Raw genomic sequence first — 25,051 nt, 5'->3', positions numbered from 1 at the left:
GCGTGTGAGCACTCTGGTCTTACATTTCAATTCTAAACATTTATATAACTGTCAATAAGGCATGTATATATTCACTATGCGATTTCGATGGCAAAATGTTTGTCACCATTTAACATTAACTATCAGGTTTCAAAACATGAACATAATTTCCATAGAGTGCTGTTAAATTACCAATTTTACTGGGACTACAACAACATTGTCATTTGATTCCCTCCCTCCCTCCTCCCACAATAAACTATAGGAGCCATTTATGAACACAGCATTGTTTACCCTTTCCTAAGAAAACTGACTTCTTGCTCCCCTAAGTCAGGCTCCCAGGCATTTGCAAAAAATTAGCTCAAAGTTCAAAGCAGGGCATGAAAACAGAGACAATCTGTCATGGTGTATAAGGCACTGCTCTTCTCACACTCTTGTGGGTGGTACACATATTTATGCAGCTTTAGATAATTTTAATTTACGTCAAATTGTTTTCTTTGAAAATGATCTACACAAATTCTTTTTCCTTTTTTATATAAAAAAGAAGTGTTCTTTTATGTGTCTGCATGCCTCACAAACACGTCACTTCATTGCTTTGGAATAGCTTTCTATTTAAGTAGAATGTGGATAGCATTAAATTTTATTGCTGGCCAAAATGGTGAATTTAACCCTGAAACCTAAACATCTACATTGTATACATATATACAAGTTGCAGAATCACAGGATTTTAATACTGAAAGACATCTTAAGACAAAATAATGATGATGATGATGCATTTTGTTGTTCACAACATTACACTGTTGTTGAAAAATGTTGTTGTTGTTCACAACATTACACTGCCAAGCTAAGGCTGAAATCCTATTCCCTTGGCTGGGAAGTAAATGGAACTTACTTCTGAGCAGACATGTGCAGTAAGTACCACAATGTTAATCACAGCCAAAATCCCTATTCCAGAGACCCATCTGCTCTTCCAATCAATATATAGTGTTCTTACATGAGAAAGGTTCTCTGATTATTTCAGCTAAGTGGTGTGCAGTATTCAAGACTGAAGTGAATGGGAAAGCTGTAGTTGGTAGGGAAACTCTGTATCACCATCAAAGAATCAATGCAAACCCTTCAACCACTAAGGATTGCTAGATTAGTGTGAATATCCCAGTTCTTGGGTCAACAATAATATTTACTGCAAGTCTGAAAGTCAATATAAGATGGCTAATTAGCAAAAGAACAGCATTTATGTTATTGTGTTTGTAATCTACTGGCAATAGCAAAGAGATTAAGTTGTGAATATATCTGGCTACAAATCATCCCCTATGCCAGAGGTCACAAACCCAGTGCTCATGGCTGCCATGATGCCCCACAAAGGCTCTTATTGGCATTTCTGTGGCATCTGCCAATCTAGTTGCCTCTCCTTGCTTTGTCCCAGGAAGAGGTTTCATTGATTTATCATGTGGGGGCAGGGAGGTGGAAGAAAAAGTGATGGTGGTTACTTCATTGGTCTGATCTCCAGCCACATGGATGTGAAGTGGGCAGTTGCTCATCCCTGCAGAGGAAGGCTTTTATGTATTTCTTTTAAAAGGGGGGAAAAGAACAGCAGGGATAATCCCTTTTGCAGGATCATTTGCCCGTCACCCACAGGCAACTGCTCAGCCCTACAGAGGGCCTTTATTTTGTTTGGTGTTTGGTGGAGTGATGGGGGTGGCCCCACTCACTAGTGGAGAGTGTATGAACGTGGAGAGTGGTTCTTGGACACATTCTCTACAATATGTTCATGGGCATCTTGTGTGACATTGAAGAGGAAATCAAGGGTACTTCAGAAAAATGGATAAAGAGCTAAGAAAGATCTGGACAAAAGTGATAAAGAAGACCAGAAAAGTCAAATTCTGAAAGCATGATCAAGAAATACACAGTCAGTCAATTAGGTATGCAGTCTAGGAGTGTTATTGTTCTCTTCAGCCTCAGTGGCACGAGGGACCTTCTACCTCCTGATGTTGATGCACTGCCTGCAACCTCCCCCTGGACCAAGATAGGCTGGCCATGCGCACACCTAACTTCAAGGCTGGACTACTGCAAAATTATTTTGAGTGCTTTTGAAGTTAAACTGCCTTTAAAACTGCACCAATACAGAACACTGCAGTAGGATTTGGACCTAGGATTTGGCAAATACATATCATGCCTGCATTGAAACAATTCCAGTGGCTTCCGGAAAGTTTCTGAATTCAAATCAAAGCACTAAAACCATAGAAGTCCTACACTGACTTAGGACACAAATATTTGTTGGACTGACTTTCCTTTGCAGTCATCTGCCCATTTGCTGTGATCATAGTCTGAACCCTGTCTCTGGGTTTCAAGTGCAGCAGGTGGCAACCAGATGGAAGGACTTTTCTGAAGGGCTTCTTTGCTTCCAAAGTGCCCTCCTGAATTAGGCCTACCTAGAAACCTCATTGCTATCATTGGAGTGTAAGTGATATGAACCATGCTGATCACCTAATGCTCTTTCCTTTCTTTCAATTACCACATATTAAAGTCAATTTCTCAAACACAACCTCATGCTTTCACAAAGAAATTGCCTGGTTCCTTTCAGTCATTTGGGCCACTGCACGACTAGAACAAATTAAAGCTCTAGCATCTCCAAGCTGCAGGGGCAAAAAATGCTGAAACAGCATGCCAAAAGCTCTCAAATTAAAATTTTCTGGATGTTCCCCTGTATTCCCTACTGTACATTTATTGTAAACCAGGCTTGAGCAACTCAGGTTGCACTGAGCTGAACACATCAGCCATGTTCTGTGGCCTGCTGGGTGCTTGTCAGTTGCTTGCCTTTTGCTATGCAAGATTTTTGGTGGGTTATAAGGCTTTTGCTCAAAGAAGGTAGTAGCTTTAATTAAGAGGTGATGGAGGAGGATATATTTTCCAGAAAGGAGAAAGGTCTTGCTGACACTGGATTAACAACTCTGATGCTACCCACACTCACAAAATAGGAGATTCTCTTATACAGAATTATAAAAACACACAATGTCAGGTAGCATTTGATGTGGCTGAATGAGTTTCATTCCTGAATGAGTATCTACAAACTTGTCACTTACTTTTTAAGTGAAATGGTGAACAACCTTTTGAGGATCACAGTTTGATTCATGTCTATCAGCATCTTTTTCAGAATGTTTTAAAGAAGCACAAGTAAATTGTCAGAAGCTACTTACTCCACTGTAGTTAAAGAGGCTACTTTAAAGTAGAGAGTGTGTGGATTGCAATGGATGTGTTATAATGCCAGAATCCACAGTCATATATCTACATAGCGTAGAAGTCTTAACAGTAGCTTTTCATTTCTAATTTACGAGTTTATACAGTTCTATTAATCGTATGGTTAGCAGGCAATGCAGAATTTGTGTAGATTTGTTTTCTTTGAGACTGGTGGAATTTATCTTCTGAAATGATTAATAGGGTTTGACACTGCTCAAAGCTCAGTTAGACACAATCTTGCTTATAGTAGGAAAGTTAGAAATGTTAGCATAGAAATTTCTCTGGTTATTTGAAAGACAATTACTACCAGGCTAGCTGATAGAAAGGTCAAATCATGAAAAGATAGATAACCTGCAACACTCTCCCCCCCCCCTCTCTGTGTGTGTTTTGCTTACAAAAGGTAACTCAATAACTTTTGCTTGGTATTCATTTAGGTTGAGATTATGAAACCATATTATACAAAATAACAGTTTATGCTCACTGTCCCATTTCCCATGTATATTGTGTGTGCGGGTGCATGTGTGTGTACTTGTGTTTTTTAAAAGAACTCAGACATAGAATAAATATCATTTTTAGCACCTGGAGTTTTCCCTCTTTTTTCCCTACTTTTGTTTTTGATCCACCTAAAAGCAAGCACTCTTTTTGAAACATAATTTGGATTACAGGTAGGATTGAGGCAGAAATTTGTTCAGTTTCACATTCTAATGCAAACCTATCCAATTGCACTTCCCAAACCAATATGCGATCTGAAGCAGCCATCATTCAAAATTTGTATTTCTATAAAGCTTCTGCTTCTTCTGTCCATTAACTCCAGCATAACATTATGCATGAACCTTAAATTGTGGTTAATCTTAACTATAGTTTCTTGAAAAAAGCTAGTTTCAGAACCCATGGTTTGAAGTTGGCTTGTTTCAATCAAACCATAGTTAAGATTAATCACAGCATGCTGGGTTTCGGTAGCAGAACAAACTGCAGCTAATCAAAAGTGAAAGCTTCCACACTCCTTGTGTTTATCCTAGAAGAAGAAAAGGGAGCCCACAAGTATAGGGCCAGCCTAGGATCACTCTCATAAACCATGGTTTAAATGTTGTCTACAAACATCCATTACAGTCAGAGATTTCATAAGTTTCACATGAAATGGCACTACCAATGGCCTGCCTGAAAAAAATTGTTCGCTCTTTTTCTTTCAGTATTCTGCATAGGGGACTATGCACTGATCACATTTAGCCTGAAGTGATTTGAACATTTTGAACAAATCAGGCAAAAATGGACCCTGAAAGTGTTAAAAGCAGTAGCAGACATTTCTCTTGTCTGCTTCATATCTTTCCCTATAATTCCACATGACTGAAGAAAAAGTGAAGAAATCACAAATTACCAACCTTATCAAAAACAAGACTTTTATCTTGGAATCAATAAGCTAAGCTTTAAAGTGACTGTTTCCAGACTTGCACAAGCAGACACAAATTCGTGCTATAATTGTAAACATGCTGAATGAAGATATTATCCTGCCACGCAAGAAAAGTCTTCTTAAAATAGAAAACTACATTTCCTCAGGATATTGATGTAGCCTTGCTGGATCCTACAATAGATAGGAAAGTGGATAATGTACTGTAACTTCACATGTGAGAACTTATTAACTTAAGTGACTACAATGGCTGTAAGTAATCCTCAATTCTTAAAAGAGGAAGATTGCTCCTACTATTTTGTTGTTCTGTCACTATCTGCTAATGTGACCCATTTTCAGGTAGTAGGAGGTGCCCTAACTAATTTGCAATTGTGCCTGTCAATGGCACATTTTATGGATGGAATGATTTGTATTATTTCCACACAGGCATTTTGAAATGTACAAATAAAATCTGACTGATTTGATTATAAAAGGAAAGGACTTTGTGTTCTCTGACAGAAATTTCAATTTCTGGGTTTTGATATTATTGCCTTTTTCATGTTGTAATCATGGCTCAGTGCATCAGCAGGGAACTCATATTTCTAGTAATCCTACAGTTACAAATTAAATAATAATAATAATAATAATAATAATAATAATTCCTTCAGTAGCACCTTAAAGACCAACTAAGTTTTTATTTTGGTATGAGCTTTCGTGTGCATGCACACTTCTTCAGATACAGTGAAATGGAAGTTTCCAGGCACTTATGTAGAGAAGGGGTGGGGAGGGGTGGGGATGGGGAGGGGGCATCACTCAGAAGGGTGGTGGAAATGGGTGATTGACTGACTGATAGCTGTTGATGACTGCAAACGACTGCAAATGGTTTTGCATGAAAAAGCAAGGGTTGAGATGGCTGAAGATCGCTTATCATGTATAATGAGATAAGAATCCGATATCTCTGTTCAAACCAGGTCCCTCCATGGTTTTGAGCTTGGTGATAAGTTGCAATTCAGCAACTTCTCTTTCCAGTCTATTTCTGAAATTCTTTTGTAGTAAGACAGCTACTTTGAGATCTTGTATAGAATGTCCTGGGAGATTGAAGTGTTCTCCTACTGGTTTTTCTGTCTTCTGGTTCCTGATGTCAGATTTATGTCCATTTATCCTTTGGCGTAGGGTTTGGCCTGTTTGTCCAATATAGAGAGCTGAAGGGCACTGTTGGCATTTGATGGCATACACAATGTTAGAGGATGAGCAATTAAATAGTCCTGAGATGGTATGTTGGATGTTGTTGGGGCCAGTAATGGTGTTGTCTGGGTGTATGTGGCAGCAAAGTTGGCATCTGGGTTTATTGCAGGCTCTGGTACCAGTGTCCATGTTAAGTCTGGTGGTTGTATTATTGTGGGTGAGGAGTTGTTTAAGATTGGGTGGCTGTCTGTAGGCAATGAAAGGTCTTCCTCCCAGAGCTTGAGAAAGGGAGCTGTCATTGTCCAGGAGAGGCTGTAGATCTCTGATGATGCGTTGTACTGTTTTATACCCCGTCCATCTGGCTGGGTTTCCCCATCCACTCTGGGCAGCTTCCAACAGAAAAATGAAATAAAATAATCTATTATACATTAAAAGCCTCCCTAAACAGGGCTGCCTTCAGATGTCTTCTAAAAATCTGGCAGCTGTTTTTCTCTTTGACATCTGATGGGAGGGCGTTCCACAGGGCGGGTGCCACCACCGAGAAGGCCCTCTGCCTGGTTCCCTGCAACGTGGCTTCTCGCAACGAGGGAACCGCCAGAAGGCCCTCGGTGCTGGACCTCAGTGTCCAGGCAGAATGATGGAGGTGGAGACGCTCCTTCAGGTATACTGGACCGAGGCCATTTAGGGCTTTAAATGTCAGCACCAACACTTTGAACTGTGCTCGGAAATGTACTGGGAGCCAATGTAGATCTTTCAAGACCGGTGTTATGTGGTCTCAGTGGCCGCTCCCAGTCACCAGTCTAGCTGCCGCATTCTGGATTAGTTGTAGTTTCCGGGTCACCTTCAAAGGTAGCCCCACGTAGAGCGCATTGCAGTAGTCCAAGCAGGAGATAACTAGAGCATGCACCACTCTGGCGAGAAAGTCTGCAGGCAGGTAGGGTCTCAGCCTGCGTACCAGATGGAGGTGATAGACAGCTGCCCTGGACACAGAATTGACCTGCGCCTCCATGGACAACTGTGAGTCCAGAATGACTCCAGGCTGCGCACCTGGTCCTTTAGGGGCACAGTTACCCCATTCAGGACTAGGGAGTCCTCCACACCTGCCTGCCTCCTGTCCCCCACAAACAGTACTTCTTTCTTGTCAGAATTCAACCTCAATTATGGCTAGTAATTTATCGTTACTACAAATTGCTCTGGCTCTGTCGTAAACTGGTCTAGCTCCACTGGATTGAATGTAGTGGATACATAATGATTTATATAGAGTGAAGCTTGGATACATAATGATTTATATAGAGTGAAGCTTTTATGGCTTCTATAAATGATGAATATATACTTATGAATATATACTTATGAAGAAAAAATCTAACAAAGCTAACTGTGACTATAGCAGCTAGGAGTATGATGGAGATTTTACAATGTACATTGAGAATAAAACAAAACAAAATTCAGAAATATTAACTAAGAGCTTTCTAAAGAGTTATAGAATGCTTTGCCTCCCCCAAATCAGCTCTGGAGGGTCCAGAAAAGCCTCAAAACAGAGGGGGAATCATTTCATCTGACAAGCAAATACATTTATGTAATGGAAAGATAAGAAAAGCATCATCAGCATCATCATTATTAAACTTTGTATGACTAAGGATGGCAATGAATTCCTCCCTTTGATTGCACTAACCATGAAAAGCTTGTGGGGCAGAGGAAAGGTGTACAAGCCTTCTCTCTGACAGCTAGACAATTCACATGAAATGTAATTCTTCATGTGAAAGCTCTTTCCACTTGAAAGCAGAGGTGGGGCAGACTGCACATGGAAAAAAAAATGTACAGTCTTAGTATCTGGAAAGTTGAGCCAACCCACAGTCCAGGGACAGCCAATGTGGTCATCCCTCCCCCATCCCCAGATATTCGTAGATTATTGAACCTATACACTGCCCTATACCCGGAGGTCTCAGGGTGGTTCACAACAAGACCACAGCATATAAAATCAAACCAAAAGCAATAACTCAATAACCCCCCTCCCCCAAGCGCCACATTCTAAAAGGGTGTTGGATATCAATAAGATCAACCAAAGGCCTGGTTTAAAAGGAGCATTTTTGCCTGACACCTAAATGTGTCTAATGATGGCGCCAGGTGAACTTCCCTGGGGAGAACATTCCATAGACAACGAGTCATTGCAGAGAAGGCCCATTCTCATGCTGCCATCCTCCGGACCACTTGAGGAGACAGCACACAAAGGAGGGTCTCAGAAGATGATCTCAGGGACCAGGTAGGTTCATATGGGAAGAGGCGGTCCTTAAGGTATTGCGGTCCTGAGCCACTTAAGGCTTTATAGGTCAAAACCAGCACTTTGAATTGGACCTGGAAACTAATTGGTAGCCAGTGCAGTCAGACCAGGATCAGTGTAATATGCTCAAACCAACCAGAATTCACCTGGCTGCTGAATTCTGCACTAGCTGAAGTTTCCGAACCGTCTTCAGAGGCAGCCCTACGTATAACACATTGCAGTAATCTAACCTTGAAGTTACCAGAGCATAGACAACAGTAGTTAGACTTAACTGTCAGGGGTCCTTTACCTTTTTTTAAAAAACAACAACATAAAATTACAGTTATTTATATGGCTTACTCTCCAACCGTCTGACCTCAAAGCCGTTTGCATTTTTAACATGTCTTAAACTGGAAGTTAAAATGCATAAAAACCATGGGGAATCTGAGGACGCTACAGAGTCACTATCCACTTCATACAAAAATAGGTGGGAGTTCATTTTGGTTGGCCGTAATTCTCTGCTCCAAACAGGATGTTGAACCCTGTCCCAAAGAAGTTCACTGAGAAGGGCAACTCAATCTACTGTGAATTTATAACTGTTTATACAGTTAACAAAATAACAAGAGATCACTGGCAGAAGAAGTGTTTACTTGTTTAATGTCTATTATTAATTCATTTAATTTCACATTTGTGCTGTGACGCATTAAAGATAACGAAGAGAAATTCATTAGTTTTCTCAGCAATACCAAATACACATTAGGGGCATTTTCAGTATCTTTTTATATACAACATGCAGACACATTCCTGAGTCAATAGTTTGTAATTTCCTGCAAAGTCAAATTTCCAAGCAGAGATATTTTCCTGGTGTTCTTGAATAACCCCGAACAAATTCAAAACAGTCCATTGTCAATATGTACATTTTTCATCATTTTTCATCTTAATTATATATATATATAATTTTCAGTGTTCATTTCATAACTTCCTCGCTAGGAAAAATACTCTCAGCCAGGCAGTCATGAACTACATGTATATAGAAGCTGTTAATGTTTGATGTTATGTTGTGTTTCTAATATTCTACTTGGCAGCCACCCAGAGAGGCTGGGGCAACCCAGTCAGATGGGTAGCATATAAATAATAATTTTTTTATTAATTCTTCTTATTATTCACTGGGTGACTTGGGGCTCTGCTTTATCTCTCAGCCCAACTTACCTCACAGGTTTGATATGAGAATAAGAGTAGTAAAGGACCATGTATGTTGCCCTGAGTTCATTTGCAGAAAAGAATGAATATAAATGTAAGTAATAATAATTTGGCATTAACTATATTAGCACTGATCAAAATGATACCCATGGTCAGAGCAATCCTATATACAGTCCTACTGTGTTCAATGGTGTGCAAAGGATGGAGCCTATGTACCGTAGATAACAATGATAGCACTCTCATATACATACATATATATAAAGTGGCACCTCGGTTTATGAACACAATTGGTTCCAGAAGTCTGTTCATAAACTGAAGCGAACTTTCCCATTGAAAGTAATGGAAAGTGGATTAATCTGTTCCAGACGGTCCGCAGAGTACTTAAACTGAAGCGTTCATAAACTGAAGTGAACTTTCCCATTGAAAGTAATGGAAAGTGGATTAATACGTTCCAGATGGGTCCACGGAGTACTCAACCTGAAGTGTACTTAACCCGAAGCATTGGTGTAATTGGTTCCGGAAGTCTGTTCATAAACTGAAATGTTCATAAACTGAAGCGAACTTTCCCATTGAAAGTAGTGGAAAGTGAATTAATCCGTTCCAGATGGGTCCGCGGCGTTCGTAAACCGAAAATTCATAAACCGAGGTGTTCATAAACCGAGATGGCTGAAATATGGCCAAAGGGGGCATTTGCTATCACAATGCCTCTGAAAAGATGCTACGTCGTGACATAGCATCATTGCAAGTGGGGCAGCGTAGGGGAATGGGGCGGAGGTATTGCAGCAAAACTTCTTTTCCAAATAGTTTTTCCTACCCAACTGAAATGACAACCCCACCACCACTTTTCTGACTTGCAAACCTGGTTCTGAAAGGGAGGGTTAAACTCAGCAATATTTCACTGTCACACAAATTCACCAACCAATGTTTAGAGAATGTAAATGTTACAGACATAAGAATGGCCCTGCTGCATCAGGTCAAAAGCCCACCTAGCCCAGCAACCTGTTCTCACAATGGCCAGCCAGATGCCCAAGGGAACCTCTGAAGCGGGATTTCCAGCAACTGGTCTACAGATGCATACTCCCTCTAACAATGGAGGTAGAACCCAGCCATCATGACAAGTAGCCAGAGATAGCTTTATCTTTCATGAATTTGTCTAAGCCCTTTAAAACAACCCAAGCTAGTGGCCATGACTACAACTTGTAGTAGTGCATTTCCCATTGTTTTCACTAGGTACTGTGTCGAGTTCTTTTTAATGAGAGAGAACCAGATCCTCAGAACATTGAATCCACATTAGAAAGGTTGTCCTTTTCATTTCCCTTTTTGTTTGTGTGAGAATGGAAATATGAGGAATCAGTGTCACAAGGAAAGCTATACAATGGTGCCTCACAAGACAAATTTAATTTGTTCCGCGAGTCAATTCATTTTGTGAAAAAATCGTCTTGCGAATCACGGTTTCCCATAGGAATGCATTGAAATTTCTTTTTTTGCCCATAGGAACGCATTAATTAAATTTCAATGCATTCCTATGGGAAACCGCGATTCACAAGATGAATTTTTCGCAAAACAAAATTCGTCTTGCAGGGTATTCGTCTTGCGAGGTACCACTGTAATGGAACATGTAGCTCTGGGCTTCCTACTTTATAGCACTCAGCTGCATGTTTCTTAAAAATCTGCAGATTCATTCTAGCTTTGCGATGTGTCTATAGACATACATTCAAGATCATTTGATGAGAAGTAGTTATCACTTAATACACACTAAGCACCGCCCCTCCCCAGTGCATTTCCTTCCATAGTCTTCCAGTGCATCTTAATTGGTGATGTGAAATGCACACTGGAGTTAGTAAGTACAGTGGAACCTCGGTTTATGAACACCTCGGTTTATGAATTTTCGGTTTACGAACGCCGCGGACCCATCTGGAACGGATTAATTCACTTTCCATTACTTTCAATGGGAAAGTTCGCTTCAGTTTATGAATGATGCAGTTTATGAACAGAATTCCGGAACCAATTACACCAATGCTTCGGGTTAAGTACGCTTCAGGTTGAGTACTCCTGGACCCGTCTAGAACGGATTAATCCACTTTCCATTACTTTCAATGGGAAAGTTCGCTTCAGTTTATGAATGCTTCAGTTTAAGTACTCTGCGGACCGTCTGGAACAGATTAATCCACTTTCCATTACTTTCATTGGGAAAGTTCGCTTCAGTTTATGAACGCTTCAGTTTATGAACAGACTTCTGGAACCAATTGTGTTCATAAACCGAGGTACCACTGTAAAGGAAAGGCCTATTACTCAGTGAAGAAGACGCATATGTTTGTCTCAAAATAGTTCTCCATAGACAAAGTCCCATCTACTGTACATAGGAAAAAAAATGTTTTTAGCTGCCCCCATTTGCTCACCACCTGACCTTATTTACTCATTTCAGTATCTGTCTTGAGGCCTCTGCAATCCAGCTATCTAGAGATAAAAGCAGGGCTACTGATAGCTATTTCCTGGATGAAAAAGAAGTGAGTAAACAGCTGACACTCTTTCAACACAAACCTGCAAATCACCCTCTGAATTTGTAAACAAAGTACAGGTTGAAGTGAGTTTGTAGGCTATCTCTCAATAACTGATTATATAAATAGGCCCAAAGAGAATGGGAAATGGGGTGGTGTTTTTTCCTAGATTAATTCAGAGTGAGTGGGTGCATGTTAAGTAGAATTCTATGCCTCAAACGAGTATCAAGATTCTTGATTTAAGCAGCGAAGCAGTGTAAACTAGAGGGATTTTCTGTCCTTGGCAAGGGCTTGCAATAACAATAGATTAAATATAATTAAATCAAATATTTAAATCATAAGATACAGCTGACCAAACATAATCAAGTCTATTTTATTTGATTAATTTCAAAGTCAGCTGTTATTTGAAACCTATTGCATAAATTAAATAAAGTGGATCTGGTCAAGTAGTTGTATTAGGGAGCAAGGAACTTGTAAAACTTATTTTTCAATATAAACAGAATACCAAACTATTTATTCAAATTCAAGAACATCACCGCCTCAGAAACAGCATGGGCAATATATTAAATTTATTTGTTAACCATGAAAATCACTGGGCAAGTCTCAACCTAACCAATATCGCAAAGTTGTCGAGGGCATACAAATTGCTATTTGCTCCTTGGGGCTTGGAGTACAAATGAGATAAATAAACTTCAAAATCTCAGGTTTTAAAATAATGGGACATCTGAATACACCTGTGTGGCTAAGGATCAATGCATTTCCTAACATATGATAATGTTTAATTTTTTAAAAAAGAAACCAATGTCATAATTTTGTTTCTTCTTGTATTGTTTTCTCTCGGTAATAAACTATTCTAACCTTCAGTGACATATAAATAAGAAAATTGATGATCAAAACAATCATTAAAGAGCACAAACGTCTCATTATTATCTTGAGCTCAACAGTGAAATGCATCTCTCTCTCTCTCTCTCTCTCTCTCACACACACACACACACACTGTGAGTATACATATATATATATATATATAGAGAGAGAGAGAGAATATATAGACAGGTGTATAGCTAGGCACACACACACACCACACACACAGTACCTCTCTTTTGATAAAAATGAGTTGAGTTCTGTTCGATTGAATTCTTAGTGAACTTTTGGTGCATAGAGAAAACAAATACAAAACAAATTACAGGATATAAATGATACAGAAAAACATGAGGCAATGTAACTAATGCAATCAATAAACTAAAGCTGAAATGCCAAGATCAATCGTCCTAAATTATTAATTTGTCTCTAGATCCTCAAATCTCCATCTTGTATTCCCACAATGTCAGATGCTTGGAGATTATCTCTCAATCATGAAACATGATTGCTGCCATATGATTTCAACTCATAACATTTCTTTAATTTAGTTTCACTGTGTGCCTGGGAAAGGTATTTATCTGCCTACGTTTTCCAGGAAGATGGGTTCTGTTATAAGCTAAGGTTTGTTTGTTTGGTTTGTTTTACATAACTGTTTCTTTACACTTCAGCTGTTGGCATCTCCCAAACAATTTTATATCTTAACAAGTGGGAGCAAACTGGACTCAATTCTAATTCAGTGCATGAAAAATCAATATTTCACTAGGTATGTGTCATGATAAATGACATTTATGTACCAGCATGAATCAGTGCAGTCAGACAGGGAATACTGAATGTGTGTTGGGGCAGGAGGCAGGAGCATGATGGCACACCCTACTATCTAAGAGAGAACATATGAATATATACACTCTACCACCTTAGGCTCTGTGCAGAGGAGCCAGTGAACATGTGGATAACAAGTGAGGTCCGTCCCCTACAATAGCACTGTCCCTTCCACATGTTTACTTGCTCCAAATTTGGAACTCCTAATACTTACCTCTTCTCTGAGGCCAGTATTATGACTCCCTGAAACTTGAACAAAAACCCTAGCATCTCTAACAACGAAGTCTACCATTGTACTGGGGAAGTGATAGTCAAATGGCTGCAGCTATGGAGAATATTTATTTCAAAGTGGGCAGCTGTGAAGCTGCAGTTGCACATCTGTGTCAAGTGACAACCATAACAGTAAGTCAAATGGCACAATACAGAAGGTAAGGGAAGATGTTGAAAGTTGCCTAAAAGGTAAAGGTGACTCTGGGGTTGCGGCGCTCATCTCACTTTACTGGCCGAGGGAGCCAATGTTTGTCCACAGATTTTCTGGGTCATGTGGCCAGCATGACTAAGCCGCTTCTGGTGAAACCAGAGCAGCGCACGGAAACGCCATCTACCTTCCCGCCGGACTGGTACCTATTTATCTACTTGCACTTTGACGTGCTTTCGAACTGCTAGAGCTGGGACCAAGCAACGGGAGCTCACCCCGTCATGGGGATTCGAACCGCCAACCTTCTGATCAGTTTAGACCACAGCGCCACCCGTGTCTAGTTGAGACTAAAGAGATTGAAAAAAGCATGAGTGCATATAGATACTTCAAATCCTACAAAGGACTCAGAAGTAAAGTTACTTCCCAGCTTACTTTGCAGAAAGAATCATAACAAGATTAAGCAGGAAAGATGTACAGACTATATCTGTAGTCACAATGGAAGTGAGAGTGAAGTACAGTGATTTTTTTTTTGGGGGGGAGAGCTGATATAGGCCCCATACCTGTGATCAGGCAGTGTAGGTGTCAGGGACTGGGCAGAGTAGGAATGGTGGAGACTGCCTCCCCATCCTGATCCTTCCAGGGAGGAGGAGGAAGAGGAAGACAGTATAGATTTACAACAGGGGTTTGAGGGAGATAGCAGCTCAGAGGCAGATGAGGGAGAAATCTGGGAAATCATGGGACAGACGGAATAACACCCAGCTGATATGTTGTCATTAGAAAGCATTGCAGACTCCATCTCCCAGAACCCGACAAACCTTAAAAGTAGGAGAGCAAAGAGCTGAAAGACAGAGGGCTTGTAGCAGCACCCGTAGAAGAGACGATGAGAATGACAAATGAGGAAGTGGGAGAGACGGGTGGGGTGGGGTGGAGATTCACTTGGGATGACATTATACAAGAGGCTCCATAAAGATTGAAATAATAAAGGACGGTAATAAACATTTGTTTTTATACTTTCCTGGGCAACAAGCCAGGAGCTGCTGACAGGATCCTGACAGTAGGAGGTATGATCTTGTGCACTCTCCCATGCTAGAAAAATAAATTGTGACAAGAATCTTGATTCAATTTATGGGAAATAAGCAAGGTATAGCATTAAATTTAATTCCTTGCAATAGTGATTATATCAAAGTTAATGAGTCAGTCCTTTAACACTTAGATGGGTGACTTAGGACCAAGCAGAAAACTGGAGCTTTTTAAATAGTTGAAGATGAATGAAACAAAAAATATGTTCTGGCATTTTTTGTATTACATGATAACTATGGGAATACAGTTTGGTGGGTTTTTTAAAGATTAAATTTTAATTTTAATTGGTGATATGAATCAAGCCTTTTTACTTTTCATTTGCATCATGATCTAAATTGTTTCAGCTAAAATTAAATCACCCTGGCAACCAGTCTCAGTAAGTCAACAGTGATAAGCTACCTTCAATATATACCACTTCTGCTGCTGATGCTATCGCTACTGTTTTCAATTGATCTTTTAAAAGGTATTGGAGAGATGGTAGTCAATCCCAAATAGTGAAAGTGAGACAAACTCAGTCAAAGAGACAGAATTTCTTTGGGCTTCAATGGTGCTGAGGCCAAATCTGAGGCAGTTATTGGTATACACAATAACTCTACAAAACTTAATTCAGAGAAGTTTATGCAATGCATGGCATAAAGCAGTGGTACGCATACTGTATCAACTCATTTTTTATATTGTGTGTGTGCGAGAGAGAGGTGGAAGTGGAGATGGAGAAAGCACAGGAATGATAGGGAGCTAATAAAATAGTGTTTACATTTTCTAAAACTTCCCTACATCTATATAAACAGGACATAAACTGAGAGACCATTAATTCCTAAAACGTAAGTTGCAAAAACGTAACCAAGATTGGCAAAGCAACCTATCCCTTCATTTTATCTGTCTGAATGCCACAGCTTGTTCTTGTTCATGTTCCTTGAATGTTTATAGCAGATTAAGGGATAATTAGTAGAATGTTAATGCACACAAATAAATATTATTAAAGAATAAGGTAGAAAGGCCATCTCTTATGTCGTCATTAATTTGAAGCTCCAGAAATAGGACTCCTAATAGGACTTCAAGTTGTTTACCTGGTTTCATGTTTGTATGTTTGCTAATTGCAAAAATGATTTTTGGATACCAGCCAACAGCCTTTTGAATTTTCTGCTTTGAAATTGGTGCGTGTAATCTGCTAGTAGAGTCAAGTGACATAAGGTCATAATCACATGATACATGCATTTTCTCTCTCATTTTTCTGTATTGAACCACATAGCTTTGTTCATCATACTTGACTGATGTAGCTAACTATGCTGCTCATTAGCCCATTTTATAATGATGCTAACAAAACAAAACAAAAACTTTGGTTGCCTAGTACCACATTATTTTCTTTATGGAAATGGTAGCCAAATGGTAGCCTGACCTTGGAGTCAGGAGTAACTTCTCAACCCTGAGGAACTAATATTGTCTGCATTAAGGTACCACATGCATTTAAGAGCTTGGTTTGCACACAATGGTAAACTGTGGTTTATATGTTAAACAAACCATGGCTTGTTTGTCCAAAGTTAGTTTTGTTTTCTTGCTGCTCTTAACCCATACCTTTGAAGCTTGGTGAATGTTTGGGTGTGGTAGTCAAGCAAATCATTTTTAAGGAAGTGTTCATACATAATGCCAAACCATAGTTAAAAGAAACAAAAGTTTGTAAGCCAACAACAAATCATGGCTTCAGATTGTGATTTGTTGGCAGTGTTCAAACTGATGCTAAGTTGTGGGGCAGTGTTTTCACATGCTAACCATGCTGTTCTGTTTGAGGAGTACATGCATTTGTGAAATTAGGAAGAAAATACTTCTATGTATTTTAAAGAATGTATTCTCAGAAAGTACTCTTATGAGAGCTTGGGTAATAATGATAAACCTAAGGCTTTATGCAACCCGCCCCCTCTGGGGGGGGGGGGAAACCCAACCAATCATATAGCCAAGAGCATCAATTTTTATTTTTATTTCTTTGAAAGACAGAACTCTGGGCATTTACTAGGTAAACTGATTTCTTTGAAAGAAAGCTTTTCATATAAAACCTTAGCCACTACAGAATTTTGGCACACCATTTGTGACAAGATTGGTGGGGGGCACAATAGTGAAAGTGTAAAAGAATCCATGTACAGCAACAACTTACATTGAAGCTTGTTGGGGACAGCCAGCATCAGTTGCTGGTGCTCAGTGGATGAGAATTTGGTACCCTCACTGGACAGCAATGTAAGGTGACAGAGAAGGCATGAGATCGCAACTCTGTACTGTGCATATGTGAGGCTGCTGAACAGGTAGCAGTGCCTAGCACGGGTCACTAGCATCACGGTTCACACCTAACCTTAGAAGCATTAAGCACCTGCAGGTTTCCATGGTGCTGAATTAACACCAAAGGAGCCTGCAGATGTTGAGTGGCTACAAGGATGAGCATGATATGGTCTCAATGATCCACGCTGAGCCTGTTTAGGAGCTCTGTGCTTTCACAGTGCAGAATTGCCAACTACCATTCTAGTAGTAGTGCCAAATCTCCCCCCCCCCGCTCCATACAAACTGACCCACCAGTGCCTTGAAGTTACAGAAGGTCCCAGGTTAATCCCAGACATATCCAATATTGAAAGAGGATATCTGGTAAAGGGTCTAGGAAAGTCTGATATTGTGGTCAGAGTAGACAATATGGAGCTGCACAGTGCTTTTTTTTCCCTGGGTGGAATGCAGGGGTACGCATACCCCTAAACATTTTTTGAATCTAAGTTTGGCCTCATTGAGGGGCAGTATTTCAATATGAGTAGGAATTTTTTAAAAAAGAAATAAAAGTACTGGAGCTACGTAAAACAAGGACCAGGCTCATTAAAAGGGTGCTTCATGTTTACGTAAAAGAAGATATAAGAAAGTTACTCCTTAATACCACTAGGATGAGCAATGAGTAGTTGAGATGCGTGATACCATGCATAAGGAGTCTACTGCAGTATCTATATATGTGTATTAATGCAATCTATTTTTCCAGTATAGTTAACCAAATAGCCTGCCACATTTAGCTTCAGCAAAAAAGTGTAAAGTATTTTAGAGGGCCAGAAGGTGAATTTTACATATTCACAAAAGGGGCCATATTCACAAAATGCTACCAACCGAAAATGACGAAGCATAACTCTTTAAAAAGCTGTATCAGAACAACTAGAAAATAGAAGTGCCCATTTAGTTTGAAATTGTCATTTGGGATGCATGTATTGTGGGGGGTGGGTGGGGATTAAAAGCAACAGAGAAAAGCGTTTAAAATAGCAGGAATGATTCAATCTTTGACATGATTGCCTAAAGTCCAACCAAGAGTGTAAAGTGTCCTTTAACTCCGTGGAGAGCTTTATCTTCTCAAATGTTTCATTACTTTATAGCTAAAGATGTCTGAATCAGTCCATACTGCTTGATTAATCCCTGGAAAACTATCTAAGCTATAACATTTTGTTAAAAGAATACCATTAGATTTCACAATTATGCTTGGCTCTTCAATGAAAGGGGTGGGAAGTGAGCAAAGGCTGCATTTTCTGGTTAATGACAATAAATTCCTTTAGAAAGGAAACATACATGAGCAGGAGATGTAAAAAAATTTTTTACAGCAGATCTCTAGAAGATAAGTGGCCCTAACTTTTATTTTTGTGAAATCCTCTTGCCTCCCTAGCCAAAAGGACTGGGGAGGGGGGTGTTGGGGTAGGAGGGTCAAAGGCCAGCCTGCCACCAGACTGAAGAAAGGAGCAATGTGCATTGAACCCCCCCTCTACTTTTCCCCAATTTGAAAGGTGATGAATAATTAAGGAAGCAGTTTGTTGGGCAATTGAATATTACCTGCAAAGTGCCGCTCATCTCCTTGAGGCAAACTGAAAGCTGACAGAGTTGAGCCAATTAGACTGACTGTCTCCTCAATGAGTTGTGACCTATCAATGGTAATAGCTTATTATGATGATAAATGAACCCATCTCTCAAACTGAAGCCTGAGTACACACTTCAGCAGTTTCCCTGAATCATGGGGCCATTACCTCACAACTCTGGATCGACAGGAGCGACAGCAACAAGAACAGATAGGACGCATGAATAGACACAGATGATTGTTTTACGCTGCTGAATATATTTACAGTTATTTTGTGGGGAAGCATTCTTCTTCTTTTCCTTCTTAATGGGCCTGCCTGAGCATTCCCTGTTTTCACTGGCAATATACGCACTCACACATACATATACATTTCTCATGCTGTGCAAACACTATGCCTATCCCATGAGACAGCTGGATGGATTTCTGATTGGTATCTACATGCCTGTTCAATCTTCACAGTCTCAGAGGTACTCAGCATTCGATTACTGCAGAATATCCTCCAGCCTGGCTGAAAAAGTTTGCTTTACTTCCTTTTAATCCAATTAGCGCCTTTAATTGCTCTGCCAGAGCTAATCTTCCTTAGGAAAAGTGAAAAGAAATGGGGGTGGGGATTGCAACATTAGCCTAAACACTTTCCCCATGACTTCAACTTATATAAGTTTCAAGACGTTTAAAGCAATTTAACAAAAAAAAAAAAAGAAAAGAAAGAGAATTCTAGGTCCACAATTTCAACTTGCACAAAAAAGTTTCTTTACAGCAGTCCAAACGAAAACTTCCACCAACTGGGAAATCATGCAGGGCTTGTTTGCGTCTTTTGAAACTGGCACTGAAGGATACTGGTGCAATAACAGCTATGCCCATCTTCACATCCTCAATTCTTACTGTCTTTTGATGCCTGCCTTCATATTCCCTGTTGTTACAAGCAAAATATAACAGTACAAAGACTGTGTTGTGGCTACCCTACACTTTATGCTGCCGTTATAGCTTGCTGCCGCGTTCCTGCTGTGAACATGTAATGTTTGGATGGCACCTACATATTTTTAAACATAATTGTATATGTACCAGGGAGCTCCTGTCAGGTTGAAGCTCTGTACATGGTTAACTGGATTAAAGTGTGCAAATGCTTAAGGGCACACATTTGTCATGCACAATATATGCAGTTCTTGATGAACAGAGGGTTGCTTTGTAAAATGTAGAAGCATCTTTATATACACACACTACAAAGTTTTACAGATATATACTCCAAGCATATAATACTCCAAAGTTTGTTCCAAAGCTGTAGAACTGTTTTGGCCTAAGGGATTTATTTACAACCTTTTATTTTAGTTTTTTTTTTTTGCAAGCATCTGAATAAGACATTTGGAAGGAGACTGAAGATCATCCATTCTAATCTCTGATCTGTAGATTGGTTCTCCTCTTACAGAAAACAAGGAAATGGCTCACTTGAGGGATATGGAATCTCCCCATAAACTAGGCAATGCCTCAGAGTGTTACTCAGGCTACCACCAGCTTTTAAATATGCCCTAACCCAGTGGTTTTCAGCCAGTGTGCCGTGGCACCCTGGGGTTCCTTGAATGATGGTCAGGTGTGTAGCAGGCAACACTGGCTTCTGTCACTCTTTCATTCCCTCCCTCCTCTGATGCCCTCTTGTGTCTCCGCCTCCCAAAAGCTTGTGGAGCTGTTTGTTGCAGCAGCCCTGGCTACAAGCTCCCCAGGCGAATGTTGCCTCTGGGGCTGGCCAGGGGGTGCTGGTTGCCAGGAGCTCAGAGTAAGTAAGTAAGTAAGTAGGCAGGCAGGCAGGCAGGCAGGCAGGCAGGCAGGCAGGCAGGCAGGCAGGCAGGCAGGCAGGCAGGCAGGCGAGGAAGCCCAGCCAGGCAGTCCACCAGCCTTTGCTGCTGGGAATGGACAAACAAGTCCCAGGCTCCTGTGGGTCAGTGTGAGGAGGCACCTCTCTCTGGGGCAGGGTGGGCAGCTCAGAGACAGGTGGTGGTGGCAGCTGCCTGGAGGACTCCCAAGGGAGAGGAGAGGCGGCTGAGGGAACACTCCACAAGGGAGGGTGTTCGAAAAAGGGCGAGAGCTGCCAGCTCTGCAGGCAAGGGGTGACATAAGCGTGCTCCTGAGCCCCACAGGGGTGCCACAAAAAGAATGTAGTTAGTCAAGGGAGCCGTGGACTCAAAAAGGTTGAAAACCTCTGCCCTAACCATTCTCATCCCAAACATGAGCTGCCTGTGTGGGGTAGGGAGGCCACTAAGATGAAGGATAAACACTTTGACCAGGGATAGGTTCCTTTATTTATTTATTTATTTATTTATTGCAACTGACTAGTCTATCAGCAAGCCACATCTAAAGTTTAAAGCTGAACAAGGGCACAATCCTTTATGAACAATGGCAAGGAGGCCATAGTGCTTGTGGGGTGCTGGAATGTCTGTTTATGTTTGGGGAAGGGCCATAGCTCAGTGGTACAGCATCTGCCTTGCATGCAGGTCCCAGGTTCAATCCCCAGCATCTCCAACTAAGGTTGGGAGAAAGCCCTGCTTGAAATCAGAGACAGTGTAGACAATATGCAGCTAGATGAACCAATGGTCTGACATAGTGCATGGAAGTGTCCTATGTTCCTGTGAGTGAGTTGAGGAGTTGTGTATTATTACAACCGGTGGTAAACAACTTCAACATATTTTGATTGAAAGGTATAACTCTTGGAAATAAATGCATACATACAGTACTATGGTTTGTATTCAGTGCAGAACTAATGAGACTGTTACATCACAAATATTTCTGTTTGCCTGACAGAACTCTTTCTCTCCTTTCCTCTTCTAAAGCTCCAGAGCAGATTTTTTTTTGGGGGGGGGTTATGGGGGCACATGGTGGGAGGGGGGGAGTCCCATTCTGCTAGTAGGAATGGTTGCACTAGGTTCTGCTAGTACAGCAACTTAGTTGAATTTGACCTGTAATGTTTCAGTGCAAGGACCGCATACAGGGATGGAATATAAATTCTTGATGCTTCCCACCATTAGGTATAGCAGTAATGGAAGAGGAGGTGTCAGAAAAATGGACGGTAAGGTCACAAGCTACTGTATATTGAAATCTTATTCTGTGCTACCTTAGGCAGCAAGTCTCAGAAAACCATGCATACAATGGAGATTGTATTTGAAGCACTGCAAGCAAACATCATCTAGAAAAGCTGGTTTAATCCAGTTTCAGCTATTTAGAGAAACGTTTTATTGAGTTTACAAATAATAACCCTCAATATGCCATTTCCATAGCAATGCACTAAATCACCCCAGCTAAGTATGTCATCATGGCTATAATTTACATGATGCAACATGACAGTTAAGATGTACTATGGTAATTTGTGAGTGCTTTCAGTATTACTGTAGTATCAAAAATTTATATGGTTCAGTTATTAAGGCAAATTGTTTCATTCATACAGTGATGTCTGACAGTAAACCATAAAGTCCTTCCAAATTACAAGTGGGGGAAAATGCCTTCCATGTTCAGACAAATTGCACATATTCTTTCCATTATTTTGCTTCCTAAGTGGGAAAAGATATCTGCAAAGTATCTGCCAAAAGCACAGGAAATGTTCATTGCCTAAGAGCAAGCAAAACGGACCCTGCTCGTACCGGACTTGAGTCTCCGTAACAATCTATAGTCTTGAACAATATGTCCATATTCTTTCAAAGAGATGCAGCTTAATCTTTACTTGCTCACTTACCTTCTGTTTCACAGATTTCCAGCCAAGAGGAAAAAGCTATGGAGGGAAGCCTGGTGAAAGTAGCCTGGGATATCTTCACAAAGTTTCAAATAAACTACACCACAAACAAAACAGTGCAAGACTAAACATATCAAAAGCTCCTGCTTGTTTTATAGCTATTCAGATTCCAGGCTTTTTCAGCACCACGACCATTTTTTCATGTGCCAGCTGCCACAGTTCACACAAGAGTACTCTAATATGTACACCAATATTCTATTCTTAGGCATAAAATGTCAGTTTTATGATTTAAAACCCTAATACAAAAACACAGTAACCTGACAAGGGTGGTACTGGTGGAAAAAGTGCCTCCATAGCTCAGTGGCAGAGCACATGTTTGGCATGCAGAAGTACCAGATTTAATCCTCGGCATTTCTAGTCCGAAGGATCAGTTGGCAGGTGAAATTAAGAGGTCCTGCCTGGAGATCCACTGCCAGTCAGAATAGACAATTACTGAGGTAGATGGGCCAATGGTATGGCTCAATCTGAGGCAACTTCATAAGCCACTTTGAAATCAGTGAGTGGGGCCTTGGCTTCACTTAAAGCAGTGGTAGGGAACCTTTGGCCCTCCAGCTGTTGCTGAACTACAATTCCCATCACCCTGGTCACGGGCCATGTTTGCTGAGGGTGTTAAGAGTTGTAGTTCAGCAACAGTCAGAGGGCCGAATTCCCCCATCCTTGACTGATTAATTAGAGCTGGGATGTATATATGCAATTAAGATTTCTGAGCAACAAAATAAGTTATATTTCTTCTGCATGTGCCTAAGTTTCTGCAAACACAGGGCATAACCTTAAGTATACTACAGATCCAGTCAAGCAACGGACCCCACAAGACGGTTGAGAGCAAGCCTGGGTGACTTGCATTTTAATTCTTGCTCTATATTGGATATATATATATATATATATATATATATAAAATTCGTCTAGCGAGGCACCACTGTATATATATATATATATATATATATATATATATATATATATATATATATATATACAGTGGTGCCTCGCTAGACGAATTTAATTCGTTCCACGGGTCTATTCTTATAACGAAAAATTCGTCTAGCGAATCCCATAGGAATGCATTGCATTTTTTTGAAAAAAAATTTGCCCATAGGAACGCATTAATTGAATTTCAATGCATTCCTATGGGAAACCGCGATTCGCTAGACGAATTTTTCGTAAAATGAATTCGTCTACCGAGGCAACCTCCGCTAGAAAAATCCTTTCTTTAAGCGAAAATTTCGTCTTACAGGGCGTTCGTTAAGCGAGGCACCACTGTATGTATGTGTGTATGTATGTATATATATATATATATATATATATATATATATATATATATATCCCTCATTTTCCGCCTTCTCGCGACATCTGGATCTTGCTGCTTATTTGGAATATTTGAAGAACATGAGATTGCCTATGTTCGTAGAATGTGTGAGTTATCTGCTGAACTTGCAGGAATTGTTTACAATTCCCCGCCATTCAGAACATATGATGGGTATACCTTTTTAACATGAGTGGGAAGAGTGATCCTATTTCATGGAAACATGCCAACTCCTAAATGTTAAGCAGATGTTTCTTAAGTACAAATTCTCCACATGTGGATTATCCTGCCACTGTAGCAGTGTGGTGAGGAAAGTCTCACCTCCTAGAAATATCCCTATTAAAAGGATCAAAAGCTCACTTAAGGTCAAAAGTTGGCATTGCAGGGAACCATGCATACCTCCTCAAATCCAGTGCGGTTTTAAGTTGTGGGTTGTTCTTTTTTTTAAAAAAAGTAGTGGTCTTCTGAGTCACATGGCAAGTAACTTTTGAAAAATCAGGAGTGGCTGGAACTTAAACCGTAATATCATTTACCTGAGGACTATCTGTGTTTTTAGGCCACTGTATATGTCAGGTGCAAGCAAACTACCTGGATTTGTTTGCCTGTTGTACCACACCTTTGTGGATTCATAAGTTGGTGCAGCCAGGAGTGGAGCTTAATATCCCAGAGATATAGGACCTCGGAAGATGGGTCAGCTTGTAAGCAACTGTGTGGTTTTAGACACAGCAATGAGGCTTGTAAACATTTTAGCAGCACACTATCTCTGGAATCCCAAGGTATAGCTCCCGGCACTCAAGTTTCCAACTAAGCAATACACGTTTTTCCCCCTAGCACACCCCCTCAACATCTGATCTGCTGTCAGCATCTGTGTAAACTAAGTGGGAAAGAACCAGTGAAATGTGAAGGTGTGGTAAGGAAGATAAGACTGCTTGAAAGAAACACATGTTACTTGCACAGAATAGACCACCAGCCAATTCATCCTAGAAATAATACTGCAAATTATCTGAGCTTTCCTAGCACCTGACACCCAAAGCTGCCAGGAGGCCCCGGGAGCAGCAGCGCTTTGCTTAGCTTATTTACCCTTTGCCTCGTGTCTCACGGGGATTCTCTGTATGCCTATGTCAGTTGCTTTCAGCAAGCAATTTTGCTGGTCAAATATCTACCCCGCAAATGCAAACTAAAAGAAAAATAATTGCTTACATCTTTCGCTATTAATA

The 25,051-nt window shown here is 40.4% G+C and overlaps 1 protein-coding gene across 8 annotated transcripts in view; it reads right to left on the bottom strand.

Moving 5' to 3' along the window:
• LAMA2 (laminin subunit alpha 2) overlaps positions 1 to 25,051 on the bottom strand; it is a 372,327-nt gene that overhangs the window by 185,852 nt on the left and 161,424 nt on the right. The gene's annotated exons all lie outside the window — the stretch shown is intronic.

The sequence above is a fragment of the Zootoca vivipara genome, chromosome 3, assembly GCF_965207765.1.
Source record: "Zootoca vivipara chromosome 3, rZooViv2.hap1.1, whole genome shotgun sequence".
Lineage (NCBI taxonomy): Eukaryota > Metazoa > Chordata > Lepidosauria > Squamata > Lacertidae > Zootoca > Zootoca vivipara.
Note: the sequence above shows the minus strand (reverse complement) of the source record. Positions and strands in the feature narration are given on the sequence as shown.